This window comes from Rhagoletis zephyria, unplaced genomic scaffold (assembly GCF_001687245.7).
Source record: "Rhagoletis zephyria isolate East Lansing unplaced genomic scaffold, Rhagoletis_zephyria_1.1 Rzeph_scaffold_02204, whole genome shotgun sequence".
Classification (NCBI taxonomy): domain Eukaryota; kingdom Metazoa; phylum Arthropoda; class Insecta; order Diptera; family Tephritidae; genus Rhagoletis; species Rhagoletis zephyria.
Window position 1 is genome coordinate 24167 of NW_016159288.1, and position 8898 is coordinate 33064.

The following is an 8898-nucleotide window of genomic DNA, read 5'->3' on the forward strand; positions in this document are numbered from 1 at the left end:
AAAAAAATGTGATTAGTATTGCCATAATGCAACCCTGCTGCGAGGTTGCAAAATGTAGACGCGTAAAAAACATACCTTTGAGTGTGACAAAATGTAGACGGCGTCGTTTTCCAATTTTGTATGGGAAACAACAACACCACAGATTTTACGGTTAGAAAACGTCTTAAAATGTAGACGTCTACATTTTGAGACGCTATTTGGAACGAACTGTGAACACCCCAAATATTAGCCCTGCCTGTCAACTTACCTAATTGTGTTATTTCCATCTTGTATATTTACTGAGGATTAAAACTTAAGAGCTAAATAAATCACACAAGCTGCTGATTAAACCTACATTAGTATTTTCCCATACACTTTTTTGTAGATCAAAAATAAATTTCAACTTAAATATCGATATTGCGGGTAAGTATCGATGTGTTCGATATATCGACCTTGGAATATCGATTCAAAAAATCGATTATCGTGCCATGAAATATCGATATTCAGAGTAATCGATACGATAGCGAACATTCCTACCACTGATATTTGGCATTTTTTTTTTCTTGCTAGCGGTGTTGTAGATTTTCTTCCATACAAAATATTTTCAACGATTTTTTATATGAAAGATGAGCAATATTCAAGTAAAAAACCTGCCAAAATCAAGTCCAGCTGTTGTTGGGTGGTTAGGGCGCCAATTTTGGATGATGTAATTTTGATGCTTACATTTTTGCTTGAATCAAATAGTAAATTTTTGATGGTTTCTTTTCGTTTATTTTGAAAACTAATCGGTTAATCGAAATGAAAATTTCGATGCAATTAAATCGTTAACCGATTATAATCCGTTTCTCGATTAATCATTAATTAATCATCATTATTTTTGTAGCTGGCACTTAATTTACTTACATATGCATGTATATAAATGTGCCTAAAGACCAAATACGGGTTTATACATTTTTATATTTGGCTGTTGGAGTTGAAATGGTTTTTCAAGGAAGGTTGCAAAGTTACGTTGGAAATGTGTTCAACTTGGATTCTTGTACCGAAAGTACTTTCACTTAAGCAAGTTACTCAATGTCTGGTTAACACTAATCTGCGGTTAAATATCGTTATCGACGTCTTCGGCTCCATACATATAACATTGTGTCGGTAACGTCGATAACGATGTTTTACCTGTAGTTAGTGTTAACCAGACATTGAGTAACCGGCCCTAAAAAGGATATAATGGTACCTATTTTTTCATCACTTGTGACACTGCAGTGGCATACTTAATAGCCCAGTTATGCATACTTGCACTAGTTGCGTTCCAGATGCTTCACGATATTCACGAAATTCACGATTTGCAGGAACAGCTGTTTTCTCCATTAATAAACCTTATGGGAGGTGGTCACCTGGAACGACTTCCTGTAAAAACCTGCAAATCGTGAAGCATCTGGAACGCAACTACTGCTATACCATTTTTACGTAAAAATCAAAACCCAACAGAATTCTACGTGTTATGTGCTATGCGTTGGGTAACCGCTTACACGCAAAGCCCATTTAACAGATTCTTATGTGACAACTCGAATGCAACGCTAAGTATGCAAATTCCTGTATGACGTAAATGTCATTCTGAAGTATACCATGAGGCCGTACTATTTGTAAGTTGTAAGCATGATTCAATTATTATTATTATTCATTATTGAATCATGAGTTCTAAGTATAGTATAATTTATAAAAATTGTAATTTATATTGTAATTAACTTCATTTATTTATTTATTTTTCTAGGTTCAATACGAGTGGAAACTAACGAGGATGAGCCTCAATTTTGACGACTTGCGAATGTGCCGTAGCTTGTGTAAAGGCCGCTAGCTTATTTTCTAAGGCAAAAGAAGCTACTCGGCCATCGCAAATCTGGGAGGAGTAGACATCGATATCCCGGTAATGAGGACAACCCATAGGTTTCTAGCGAGCCGAAAATGCTTAGTTAATAGAACTCATGTCGCTAAATGCACAGCCGGTGAGGCTAGTGGTGGCAAAACCACACCCGTCGAATGGTTGTGTCGCCATTGTTGAAGATCCGTCTCCATCTTTACCAGCAATTGAAGTTACATACTTATTTCCGTATAGAGCATAATATGGGAACATTGTAATGACTTTTGGATTTAAATAAACCGAGCAATCAAGTGAATAGGACAAATGTTAGTGCCTGCTCCCAGTAAAATGCAGCACAACAACACCGATGGTCCTGACTACGGTTGCCACATATGGTCACTTGTGACCAAAGTAGGTAACTTTTTGAGTGCTTGGAAACTTGGCAACTTTTTTTTTTTTTTTTGGTAAGTTTGCCGTGCATAACGTCGGACTAAAAAAGTTGGATTAATTTAACAATTTCTACTGTGGTTGTGTGTACCCAATAAACATTTAAGTTTTAGCTCAGCTTGGGGTTAAGTTGAGAACTAAGGTATTTCTGAAATCTTCAACGTTATTTCTCAACAGTACCTCAAGTGGAGGATTATAGCGCTCTTTACAAAAAGGGCCCTTTTCTTTATATGAAAAAAGGACTGTCTTAAGTTGATAAAATGCTAGTTCTCAACTTGAACTCCAATGTAATTCTCCAATTGGTCTCAAACATATCATTGAAATACTGAAATTGAATTAGTAAAATACCTTATACCGTTTTGATTGAAACGACATACATAGATGAATTTAAATATTAATTTTCATTTTATTACTCCTTTTGTATTATGTAGTTAATCAATATCGTATTACAATAATTCATTTCACAGTATACAGTCCGACAGTAATTTGCCATTTGATTCACTTCGCCTTTTATTTTCTTTCAAGATTATGTGAGGATACTTTGAAGATTATTTACTTTTTGTAATTTTCCTCTTTATATACAAAGCTTTCGTTTTTCACTTGATAATTAAAAGTTCGTTGCGCTATCACATTTTACGTATCTGCGCGTCGGTTAGAAATGAGTTGGAGAACGATGTTGGATATCAACTTGAGAACTATAAATTTCTCCAAGGTTGGAGAAATATTTTTTTGTGTTTATTGGGTAGCGGTAACAACACTACTAGAAACATTTGCATTGATCAGGCAACAGAACGCTCAGCAAAAATAACTAACCACATATCGAAGAAAATTATCGCTGGGCAGTCTACTCGTTCATTTATCACAGTGTGGGGCGACTGTCACACGTTCAATATTTATTGTGATATTTGAATCGCGATCCATATTGATGGATTTCAAAATAGCATGGATCGCGCGGGAATGCTACATGTATAGATACGATGACTTCACCCAATGAATAGTTAAGACCGCGCGTTTACTAACACTTATATATTTATTCAATTACTTCTGTGACTCTGAACAATAAAGAAAACTTAGAAAATAATATCGTTGTCTGCTACACGTGTGGCGTCAGTAAAAAAGGCTTCGGTAAAAGTATTTGCTTTCGTGGCCGGCGTTGGTTTACCGAAGTGTTAGACGATTGCTCGTCGCGCCGCTGTCCGGATGGATCATGCAACATTTGAGGCGGGGTTGCCACACATGTTCAATATATATCGCATCGGTATTTACATGTTTTTGTGTTGAGAGGTTTAGGGCCGGTAGTTCAATGTCTGGTTATCACTACCACTACACTATCGACGATGTCGACATCATGCATGTAACATGTGATCGATAAAGCAGTCGTTGTTCTTAACCGATGCTTCTACCTCCGATTTGGGCTAATCAGACATTGAACAACCGGCCCTAAGTATGCAAATTCCTGTATGACGTAAATGTCATTCTGAAGTATACCATGAAGCTGAAATTAGTCAAGAACGTAAACCTAACGGTACGTAAACCCGAGTCGGCTGACACGATCTGTCTTACCAAAGCGCCATGTAAATGAAAACTCAACACCGCAGAATTTTTCTGTAGTTGTAGCCCGTAGCGTAGAAATCTGCGGAATTTAGATTTTTCCGTGTCAGCTGATTTCGTCTTCTTTAGATGGTTGCCACTTCGTCAGTTTTACAGTTGGTAAAAAAGTTATAAGTTCCTATTCAAAATATGTTTAAAATATTTGAAATTTACTATTGAATAAGGTTTTTGTTGAAAACTAAGTAGTTTATATTTAGCTAAAATCTAATATAGCACGAAAAATTGTAGTTGAAAGGGTAAGTTTATGAAAAGGCATTGATGAGCGGCAACAGTGTAGTAAGCAACACTGAAGGCTCCAGTAATCGACAAAATTCTGCGTATACAGACTGCGTTTAAGTATACGTTTGCATTCTCGACTAATTTCAGCTTGAGGCCGTACTATTTGTAAGTTGTAAGCATGATTCAATTATTATTATTATTCATTATTGAATCATGAGTTCTAAGTATAGTATAGTAGTATTTTGGAATGATTTTGCGGTAATAAAAAGCGACGCTATCACAGTTTTTTTTTTTTCAGATAAAATTACTATTATTTTTTTTGTTGCTTAGCGCTGTTTTCCTGCACGGTCCTGACGACATCCACGACGGGGATCTCCGGGATCGGCTTGACGAAGGCTGTCACGCTGATCGGTTAGAACAGCCGCTTCAGCAGGGAAATTTGGACGTAGGTCCGTTATGCATCCTGCCGGTATGAAGTGAGCTGCAGCAGCGGTGACAACCCTGCGGAACTTACGTTCACCAAGGTGGACGTCGGTTTGTGTAGGGAGCGCAGCTTTAGAAAAGTTGATATAGGTCCGGTGTTCCGCGGAAGCAAAGTCGGTTGGTTTATCGATCGAGATGACTATGGGCAGATGGTCTGATGCCAAAGTCAGCATAGGTAGCCATGATATGCTGTTTATCAGACCAGCGCTGACTATTGTTATGTCTGGCGAGCTGCAGGAGCTGCCCATAGTCCTGGTGGGTGCGTCGTCGTTCATTGTGCAAAATGTCGTATCGTCTATCTGCTCAGCCAAGTCAGTTCCCCTACAATCGTTTGACAGGCTTGAGTGCCAAAGATCGTGGTGCGCATTAAAGTCACATACTACCATACGGTGTTTACCTCTGAGGAGCGCACCTATATCAGGGTGATATCCTGCCGGGCAGCAGGTGACAGGGGGTAAGTACTCATTAAATTTTTCGGGCTCAACGTCGCCTGACCGGATAGCAATGCCATTGGCTGTGTGCGCTGCTGTGGTGGTTGCCGCCCTGTGGTGGTAGTGGGTGGCGTCGCAGTTGGGGTTTGCGACCGTGCAGCGTAACACGGGCCCTCGAAGTTCCTCGTCCAATCTTGCGTGGTGCGCAGACCTGAACATGCCCTAAAGTGGCACCAGCCAAGGCAGGTGTCGCACTTGACTGACGTCACATTACGGAATATCCTGGTCTGGCATACCGTGCACATTGTAGGAGGAACCAAGAGTTGTTGGCGGCGGCGTGTGGCTTCTGGTGCGGTTGTGTATGTTCTGTGGTCTGTCGTGGTTGTGGTGTGGTCTATTGTGTTGTTAAGTTGTGCTGTGGTGTTTTGTGTGGAGCTGCTCAGGTGGACTAGGGTTAGCCGTGTAAGCTGCTCTATTTGAGAAGCAGGGGGCCACAAACGACGTGGTCCACTACCGATGTGTCCGTAATCCTGAGCAGATTCTGAGGTGACTCCACCCCTCGCAAGCATTGCACTTGACTGAGGTGGAGTTGTGGTGTAGTCGTGGCATACACAGCAGGTGTAGGTTTCTAGTAGGCCCTAGTCTACCTTGATGCTGTATTTGACAAAACTAAGTATCGCGTATAATTAGGCTGCGGGCGAGTGGGCCTGGTTTCCGCTCCATAGCGCTTTTTAATTTTTTGAACGTGGTCGGAAAGGCCGAGATTCCGATCCACGTTGTGGTATTTACTTGTATTCGCTTGGGGCAGAAAGCCCAAATTTCCAATCCCCTGATTTTATTGGGCAGAAAGGCCAAGTTTCCGCTCCGAATTTTCGTAGTATGTGCATGCATCTATATATATATTTTTTTATTTATTATTGGTTGAGTACCTACGAAGTCATGGCCCCTATTATGAGTTGCATTCGATTTTGGACTGTGGTCGAAAGTGCTGATCGAGCGAATTTTCATTTCGTATTATGGCGCTGATTCGATAAAGAATAGTTCTATTGTGAATTTCGCTTTCGTTTAGGTTGTTCACAATAGTATATTTTTCGCCGCTGACAAGCTTTGTTTACAAATCGAGCAAACTTAATAGTATGCTTATACATATTTATGTAAATTTGTGCAAATTATAATGAAATAAAAAAGAAAGTGAGTTTATAAAAACGTCATTACAACGGAGTTCTGGTTGAACGATTCATCAGAGAGCTTAGAAAACTGGCCTGGAGCAGAAAACGTTTAATAGAGTTTAAGTGTAGCCTTTCGATGTCAATATGTCAAAATATAATACAATATATCTAAGAAATTTTGTGATCCAAATCTATTTAAAATATATTAAAACTATAAACAGCTCTATGATTTTGTTCTCAGAGATCGTGCCAACTGAGTATTGAGATTTTCTTTCACAAGTAAAACTAGCCTTCCGAGCTTGTGTTTAGTATTCACGGCGTTAGAACTTCATAAAATTAACAAAAAAATTTTAAAATTAGTCTAGCCGTCAAAAAGTAAGAAAACAAATACAAAATTATACATTTTTCACAATTTTCTAACACCTCGCTACAGAAAATTCGATACTCAACGAAAATTTCGACACGGTTGCATAGAATTTCACTTTCGATCTTCGATAACCAGCGAAGATCGAAAATCGAATGCAACTCATAATAAGGTCCTACGCGACGAAGAACTCGATACCTTGCGTGATATTAACGTTTTGATTCGTATTTTTATTTATGTGGGGCTAATTCAATGTCACGCACTGTATCTCTAATTTCGTAAACATAGGTGATAACATGATTGTGGTGGTGAGTTTAAATAAGGGCCGGTTACTCAATGACTGGCTAACACTAATCCGCGGTTAAACATGGTAATCGATGTCTTCGACTCCATGCATGCAACAGGGGGTCGGTAACGTCGATAACTATGTTTAGCCGGAGATTAGTGGTAACCGGCCATTGAGTAACCGGCCCTAAGTCTGTTTGTGGTTCTTATAGTTTTTCTCATTTCACAGCTTATAAGTTCAATTATTAAGGGCCGGTTACTCAATGTCTGGTTAACACTAATCTGCGGTTAAACATCGTTATGGATGTCTTCGACTCCATGCATACAATAGGGAGTCGGTACCGTCGATAACTATGTTTACCGGGAGATTAGCGTTAACCTGACATTGAGTAACCGGCCCTTAATGTATTAACACTTTGGTCTGCCTCCAAAAAGAAAAATTTCCCTCTATTTAACATGTGATGGCGTTCCTTGGTACTTTTATAATTTTTCTTATGATTTCGGTAGGTGTCGATGAGATTGACAGCTGTGCTCTACTAAGAGATGGGAAATCGCGTTTAGTATAGAAATGGCAGAAAATCTAATACTCGGTTAGTTGATTAATAGAAAGCATTCGATTATTAATTGCAATTAATCGTAGGAAATTAACCGATTAATCGGTCGTTTCGATTAAAATCGAAAATAAATGAAAAGCATTTAAAAGTTATAAAAAACTGACCCGTTTATTAAAGGATACTTTTCGTGTTAAAATATGGAAACTAACGCTATGAATTTGATGTGTAAACAATTGAGAAAATTGGGCGAAATAATAAATGAAAAGTAGTATACCATCCGTATTACACCCCTTGTCAAAATTATAAGCGCATCACAGATTGACAAGTTTTAAGAATACATTTCTTCTTTTTGTTATTTTGTTTAGTTCAACGTTCGTGCAGTTTCAAAAAAATATCAACTAATTTTCGTGAAAATTCCGAGCTTTTTAATTGCATTTCTTAGAAAGATTTTGAGTATAAAGTTCTGTAGCCCATTCAATTTTAAATAGCGTGTTTGTACCGAGTGTATCTGTAAAAGTGCTGAAAATAGTACAATTGTACTTACTTTTCTATCACTGGTTTGAAACAGGTAGGACTAGGAATGTTCGATATTTAAGAAAGTATCGATATCATGAATCGATTTAATTCATTGCATGTAAAATCGATATGGCGATATATCGGGCTGAACAATATCGATATCGGAAAAATTCATGTTAAAAATCCTACTCCCAATTGAATAGAATATTAGACCTGCTTATCAACTCAACTAATTGTGTTATCAAAGAACGTAGATAACAAAAAGGGAGAACTCGTTATAATTGTAGCGAAAGTGCGCAACAGGGGCGTGCCTTCCCTTTAGCCCTAGTGCATTTTTTGATTGGATGAAAAGAGAAGGCACGCCCCTGTTGCGCACCTTCGCCACAATTAAAACGAGTTGTCCCTTCTTGTTATCTACGTTCTTTGGTGTTATTTCCATCTTGTATATTTACTGAGGATTGAAACGGCATGCTGGTCGACTCAAGCAGTTTGTCAAACCCAAGAGCTAAATAAATCACACAAGCTGTTGATTAAACCTACTTTAGTATTTTTCCATACACTTCTTGGTAGATGAAAAATAAATTTCAACTTAAATATCGTTATTGCGGCTAAAGTATCGATGTCTTCGATATATTCACCTTGGAATATCGATTAAAAAAATCGATTATCTTGCGATGAAATATCGATATTCACAAAAATCGATACGATATCGAACATTCCTAGGTAGTACTTGCCACTGATTAGGAATGTTCGATATTTAAGGGCCGGTTGTTCAATGTCTGATTAGCACATATCAGAGGTAGAAGCCCCGGTTAAATACAAGGACTGCTTTATCGATCACATGTTATATGCATGATGTCGAAGATGTCGATAATGATGTTTAACCGGCAAGTAGTGATAACCAGACATTGAACAACCGGCCCTAAGAAAGTATCGATATCATGAATCGATTTAATTCATTGCATGTAAAATCGATATGGGGATATAT